Genomic DNA, 6,853 nt, shown 5'->3' with positions numbered 1-6,853 from the left:
AAGAAATGAAGCGATCTGCTGCTAGGGCTGGTGTTTTGTTGGCACTTACTCGGGCCAAAGCATGGATAGCTGACCTGGATCCAGTTGATATTGCCAAGGGCTATCCCGGTGAACAAGAAAACGGGGCAGAATTTGATAATGAAGCCCTTAAAGTCCTTACAAAGGAGATGCGTCCTCTAGCAAGTCAATTGGCGGAAGAGGCTAACTTGACTGTTCATCGGTCCTTCTATGATGTCAACAACCAACGGATTGACACTGTTGTGAAGGAAGTGCAAAATCTTATCCCACCAATCCGTAAGCACACTTACGCCCCTAATGTTGAACCGTCCGAACTTATAAGTGAAGAGGTTGTCTTTCAAGCTTTAACCCGAATTGACTGGACCACCGTTGACTTTCAGCCACTGGATTGGGAGGAGGAGGTTGAACCGACGCCAGAAGATTCATCATAATCTTGTCAACCCGGCGATGAGTCTTAATCCGGCAACCGGGTTGATATTCACAGATTGTGTTCTTTGTAAAGAACAATCACTTATTTTGGGCCTTAAAGCGCCTTGTAATAGGCTAGTTGGCATATTTTGAGCTGCTGCCATCGGGCGCTGATATATGACTTTGTTTGATCCGCCATGATATTTGTGGTGCTGGCTTATATATCTTCATAGTATTATGCAATTCCTGCGTCTGCATAAAAAGATCTGTCCGGGTGGTTTACTGTCGGACGGGTCATAATGCCCAATACACAACCTGGTAGGTAACCAAGGTTCTAAAAATAGCAAAAATAAATCATACCTGTGATATGAAATTATGTTGTTGGTTTACCAACTTGATTGTGGTAAGGGTGAACACCCAACTCTTTTAATGTTCATAACTTTCACCATGCAGTGTTGGTATGTATTAAGTCACACCGGGTTGTGATGAACACCGGATGATCATGCTGGCGACATGTAGTCAAAGCCAGACCAGATTGGAAGATGCCGGTTCACCATTGATTATGTGCTTAACAGATGATAACTGTAAGCCACACCGGGTTAAGAAACACTGGATTGAGATGAAGACATATAGTCTGGCCGGGTCGAAAGACGCCAGCTTACTAAAAAAAGTTGATCAATGAAGATCAAATTTGCAAAAATGAAAGCAAATAAAAACTTGTAGTTGAGACTTTTCAAGGGCTGCTAGGCCCAAATTTGAGGCTTTTCGTGGGCTGTCAGGCCGCTGAGTTAAACCATTTGACAAAGCCTTTTAAGATGGGCCTCCAACTAACCAATCGTCGTTTTAACTTTGACAAGTTTAGGGTCTCAATGAGAGTAACTTGTCAAATGTTCGGCGGGTCGTGCCAGGATTACCTGGATAGGAGTGGCTTGCTTGAGGAAGGCAGGTTAACCCGGGGTTTTAGGTGAATACACCAGGCGTCCAAGCCGTGGGTCGATACCCAATTACAAGGGTCCTTTCAAACTCTTTGTTACTTTACACAAAGAGCCCCCAAGTAACTTTGTGAGTTGTGCTCAATGGGTGCCTATGTTTGAGTCATGCTTGTAGCAACAGATCTCTCTTTGGCCCCTTGGGTGTGAAGCTCCCAAGCTGTATGATGGCATAATAGCCGATTTAATGGACAAAACGGGTCATCGCTTTGGAAGCAGAAGCCCCCTTGTGACCAAGAAACATTGGAAGAACGGCAGAGGCCCTGCTTGTAGCAAGGATACCGGTTTATTATATTGAGCATAATATATACATTGTCATAATATGTACATAAGAAGAGCCTATAGCTCAGGTGTAGTAAGGCCGAAGGAGAGCTATGTTCCACGGCCGCTGGGTCTCCTCCTCAGAAATGCGTGATAATCTCGAACATCAATGAGGTAGTATGATTCGTTGTGCAGATTCTTGCTGACCACAAAGGGTCCTTCCCAAGGTGGGGATAACTTGTGCATATCAGTATGATCCTGGATGAGCCGAAGCACTAAATCGCCTTCTTGAAAGGTTCTTGTTTTAACCCGGTGGTTGTGATAACGCCGCAGGTCTTGCTGGTAAACCGCCGAACGAGCCAAAGCCATGTCCCGCTTCTCATCTAACAGGTCTAGCGCCTCCTGGCGAGCTTGCTCATTGTCCGCTTCACCATAATTGGCAACCCTGGGAGAATCATGACGAATGTCACTGGGGAGAACCGCCTCTGCTCCGTAGACCATGAAGAAGGGCATATAACCTGTAGATCGGTTTGGGGTGGTGTTTATGCTCCATAACTGATGAATTGTAAGTACAGAGGGGTTTTACGCCCAAACTGCGAGTGTCGTGTTCTCCACAGGGACTAGGCGATAGCAACTATGCTCGGCTAAAGCTAGGTGACAGAATATAGGTGATGATTGCGAGGAAATATAAACTAACACTAACAAGGATAGCAACAAAGGAAATGACACAGAAACAAAGGAAGGTTCAGATTATACCTTCAGTCTTTTTGGCATTATCGTTTTACTTGAGAAAGTAGACACTAACACAAGCATACAAATATGACCAAAGGGAAACAACAATACTAGAACACATATATTTATCTAACAAGTGTATGACAGAGAGAAGAAACAAAATAAAGGACAGGGATGACAATACTTCATTTCACAACAAATATTACAAGTACAGAGCTAATACAAAGACTAAAAATTAGATTATCACACAACTAACTACCACAGAGAGTAATTTCAATACAAAATAAAATCACTAGTAATCTGAATTTATACAAACCACTAACTGACAAACAGGCCACATATATATAATTGTTTCACATCAAACACACACGCATGTGTATTTATCTCATAAGAACAATAAACTGGACACCAATCATCAGCAAGTACAGAATATATATGACAATATAGCTAATTCTTACACATCAACAAAAGTGCTAGCACAAGTCTGAATAACACAAGGTCTAACACATCTCTGATACATAGAGATTACAGAGAGTTACAAAGAGAGAAATTGCAGTAGGTTCAGTTTGGTGAAGAAGACAACAGCAAGTGAAGAGCAGCAAGGGTTTAGGTTCAGAAAAGAAGCAGAGGCAAGGTTCAGAGAAGCAGAGGGACAGCAGGGGTGTTTGAGAGAAGATGCAGCAAGAGAGAGGTAAAGAAGAGCACCAGCAGTCAGAGGAAGAAGAAGAACAGCAGGGTTTGGTGTAGGAGAAGGAGAAGGCAACAGCAGTTTTGTGGGAGAGGGAGTAGCAGCAGCGCTAAGGGAGATGCAACGGAGAGGAGGCAGCAGCAGCAAGGGGAAGAAGAACAGCAGCAGAGATGGAGCGGGAAGAGCAGCAGCGTGGTGAGGAGAAGAAGATCAGCAGCACGGGGGCGCTCACGCGTAGGACCAGACGCCCGTGACCCTCTTGTCTGGTCGGGCGTGCGAGGTGCGGCGGTGGCTGGAGATGGTGGCGATGGTGGATGGATTTGGTGGCGTGTGGTGGGTGGTGGAGATGGCGCGGTGGAGCTGGTGGCACGCCACCACGCCGGCCTAGCTGTGGCGGCGGCCGGAGTAGGAGAAGGAGGGGTGAGGGAGAAATTGAGTAGCCAGGCCCCGATTGCAATGGAGATGTGGCTAGGGATTTTGATCCCCTCCCAGATCTGCCTTTTTGCACTTTTGCCCTCCTGCTTCCTTTCTTCTCAAGATGATCCTCCAACATTAGCTTGCCCCTGGATACTTCTTTTCTTCTTGCTCGGGTCCCTCGTTCTCTCGTTCCAGCCCCAAGTCTCATCGCGTTTGGCAATCGACTGAATCTTGAAGTTTATAGTGCCTTCTCGCACTTTTCTGCAAAAGAAACAATTCACTAGTCAACATGCTCTTATATGATTATCATTCAAATATTTAGTATTTCATAGCAAAAATTAATGTCAGAACTCAACAAATGGTATATTTGTATGCCAAAATTATATATATGAAATGTGCTTATCAAGTTCCCCCACACTTAAATCTTTGCTTGTCCTCAGGCAAAGGAATATGACAGGATCTAGATAATGAACAGTGAGCTGACTGGAGAATGTCCCAATGAAGTAGATCTCCAAACAAAGCATGCTTTGGACTTAGCTAATGAAAATTAATGGTTAAGAGTGCTACAAAGCAATAGGATACTAGTAGACTCAATCATTTTAAACTTTTACAATGATAAAAATGGATCAACAAATTCAAATGTTGATTGTGCCAAAAAGGTTCCTAAAGAGAGCATGATCCTGAGAACAAAAGGAGCTTGAATTAAAATCACTTATTTGAAGAAGTAAAGCAATGATTATATTATTATTAGTCTCACCATAGGAACATACCACCGATCCCGAGAACATGGTATACACCTGGCTCGACCAATTATTAGTTTTTTTTGTTTGTCTCCCCAAAGGAACATACCACCGATCCCGAGAACATGGTATACACCTGGTTTGACAATTACATTTTTATTAATTTATTACTGTCCAAGCTACCAGATTTCACATGCCACCGATCCAGGGAACATGACATGCTACTGTAGGTAGACCAGACTTATATATTCATTATTACTTATCTTAAATGAACAACGCATAAGAACAAAAATAGGAATCATCACTTCTCCATGTCTGGTTCACATGCTACCGATCCAGGGAACATAGCATGCTAATCCATAGTGGTTAGGTGATTGCTCTCAATGGGAAGACACTTGGCACAAATTCAGCATCTAAATGTAGTGATCTAGGTGTATCATGGTAAATGCAGAAAATGACGAAGTTTTCTAGTGTACTAGGGATTTGAGCACTCAAAACTAGTAGTTCTCACTAATTTTAGCAAAGCATGCATGGTGTAGATCACTAGTTTACAAGGCATTCAAAAATCAAGTTCACAAATTCACATCAAGCACAATGCCAAAGGTGAGATTCAGCTTGACAACAAGTAATAACTGGCTCAAGCAACCCAACTAGCAATTGAATCCAGCATGTATTTATGATATTCAGAATGGGTCATGAAACAGCTCACCGGGCTTAATGAAGTAGCACTCGCTTGATCACCTCACCAACTGCAGCTCTTCTCCTTTCCTTCCTTATGGATGCTCCAGCTTCACTCTTCTTCGTGTGTGCCCCATTGCTTCTCCTCATCACCATGCTTTGAGTCCACCAGGATCCCATGGGATGTCATCTCAAACTTGGTCAGCCCACAATGAATGGTACACAAGCGTAAACCTGAAAGAACACTCAACAAACAAGCCAATACAAATGATAGGGACAATGCCATCTAAGTCATCAATAGAGTATCCTATCACATAAGCATATCTAAGCATATGACAAATAGATATCATCAATAGACCGCATGTTGCATAGGCAGTATCCATGATATGGCATATCTTGTCAAGAAAGCTGAGATCATACCTGAGGTAGTTAGGAAGAACCTTCAGGACTACCTCAATTGAAGATACCAAGTGAGGTGTGCTTGTAGAAATTTCCACTGGACTCATGTCAACAAGTGAAATAGTAGAGCTTGGCTCCTTGACATCTGAATCCACCTCATCATAATCAACCATGAAGCTCTCCATCTCAGGCTCAAGTGTTGAGGAAGCAATGCGGCTAACATCACCGAAGGTGAACTTCTCCATATCTGGCTCTAGCAGCACATGATCAATATCAACTAAAGCTGACTCCTCAATATCAAAAACAACTAACTGCAGCTCTGGCTCATCCATGGAAGAATCATCACAATGCAAAACCGAATCTCCAACACTAGTATCCATATCATCTGTAGCGTGTGTGTCAACTAGAATGGTGTCATCATCGTCAAATATAATCCATGCAAGCTCAACCTTGTCACACTGAGATAGAGGCTCGGGCTTTTGTGTAAGAATTGGTGGTTGAGGTGTAGTGATTTGTTGCAAGCAAACCAATGAATCAGACGTGGGCTTCTTATTGTACCACTGAAGTTGGTGGAAAGCTATGCTCTCAATCAGCAGAAAAGCTTCATCAAGTGTCTTGTTTGTAATAGCTCCACCCGCTGCCATATCGACGTAAGCTCGAGTGTCCGAAGTCAATCCTCTATAGAATATCTGCATCTCTAACCATCTCTCGAGCCCATGATTAGGACATCTCCTGAATAAGGCTCTGTATCTCTCCCAAGCATCATACAAGCTCTCGCCTTCACGCTGAACAAAATTGAAGATCTCATCTCGAATTGCGGACTGCTTGTGTAGTGGGAAATATTTATCCAAGAAAGCTCACGATATCTCATTCCAACTGTATGACCTTGATGGCAAGGATCGATACCAAGCACGAGCATCATCGCGGAGGGAGAATGTGAACAACCTGCACATGATTGCATCTTGAGGAACTCCATGGTACTTGACTGTATCTAAATACTCCATGACTCGGTGTAAGTGCTCATAGGAATCCTCAGTAGGCAGTCCTCCAAACTGTTGTTGTTGAACCAAAGCAATAAGACCAGGCTTCATCTCAAAATTCTCTGCCTCAATAGTTGGCCAAACTGGTCCTGTGATATAACATTGACTACTTGGCATCCAAAGATCACGAAGCAATGCCATATCTTAACCAAGTGTAACTATAGAACAACCAGCAAAGATTTATGATTCCCTACACACACTCATAAACATTAAACACTAGCCAGAAGGTTAGTATCCTAATAAGCCGAAGCAACAATGGGGGAAAGTAGAGGAAAAAACACTGAAGATGAAATACACGACGAATTGAACAAGGAACTAAAGTAAATCTAGTCTATAGCCTAACACAATCGCTCGACGCTAGTCCCCGGCAATGGCGCCAAAATGATGAATTGTAAGTACAGCGGGGTTTTACGCCCAAACTGCGAGTGTCGTGTTCTCCACAGGGACTAGGCGACGGCAACTATGCTCGGCTAAAGCTAGGTG

At 43.4% G+C, this 6,853-nt stretch overlaps 1 non-coding gene across 1 annotated transcript; it reads left to right on the top strand.

The window, feature by feature from the left end:
* Window positions 1–6,041: 6,041 nt before the first annotated feature.
* Window positions 6,042–6,152, top strand: LOC123073019 (small nucleolar RNA R71). Its single transcript, XR_006435547.1, has one exon. It is a non-coding gene; the product is annotated as a small nucleolar RNA R71 (small nucleolar RNA).
* Window positions 6,153–6,853: the final 701 nt, after the last annotated feature.

This window comes from Triticum aestivum, chromosome 3B (assembly GCF_018294505.1).
Source record: "Triticum aestivum cultivar Chinese Spring chromosome 3B, IWGSC CS RefSeq v2.1, whole genome shotgun sequence".
NCBI classification, from domain to species: domain Eukaryota; kingdom Viridiplantae; phylum Streptophyta; class Magnoliopsida; order Poales; family Poaceae; genus Triticum; species Triticum aestivum.
This window is presented reverse-complemented; position numbering and strand designations above follow the sequence as displayed.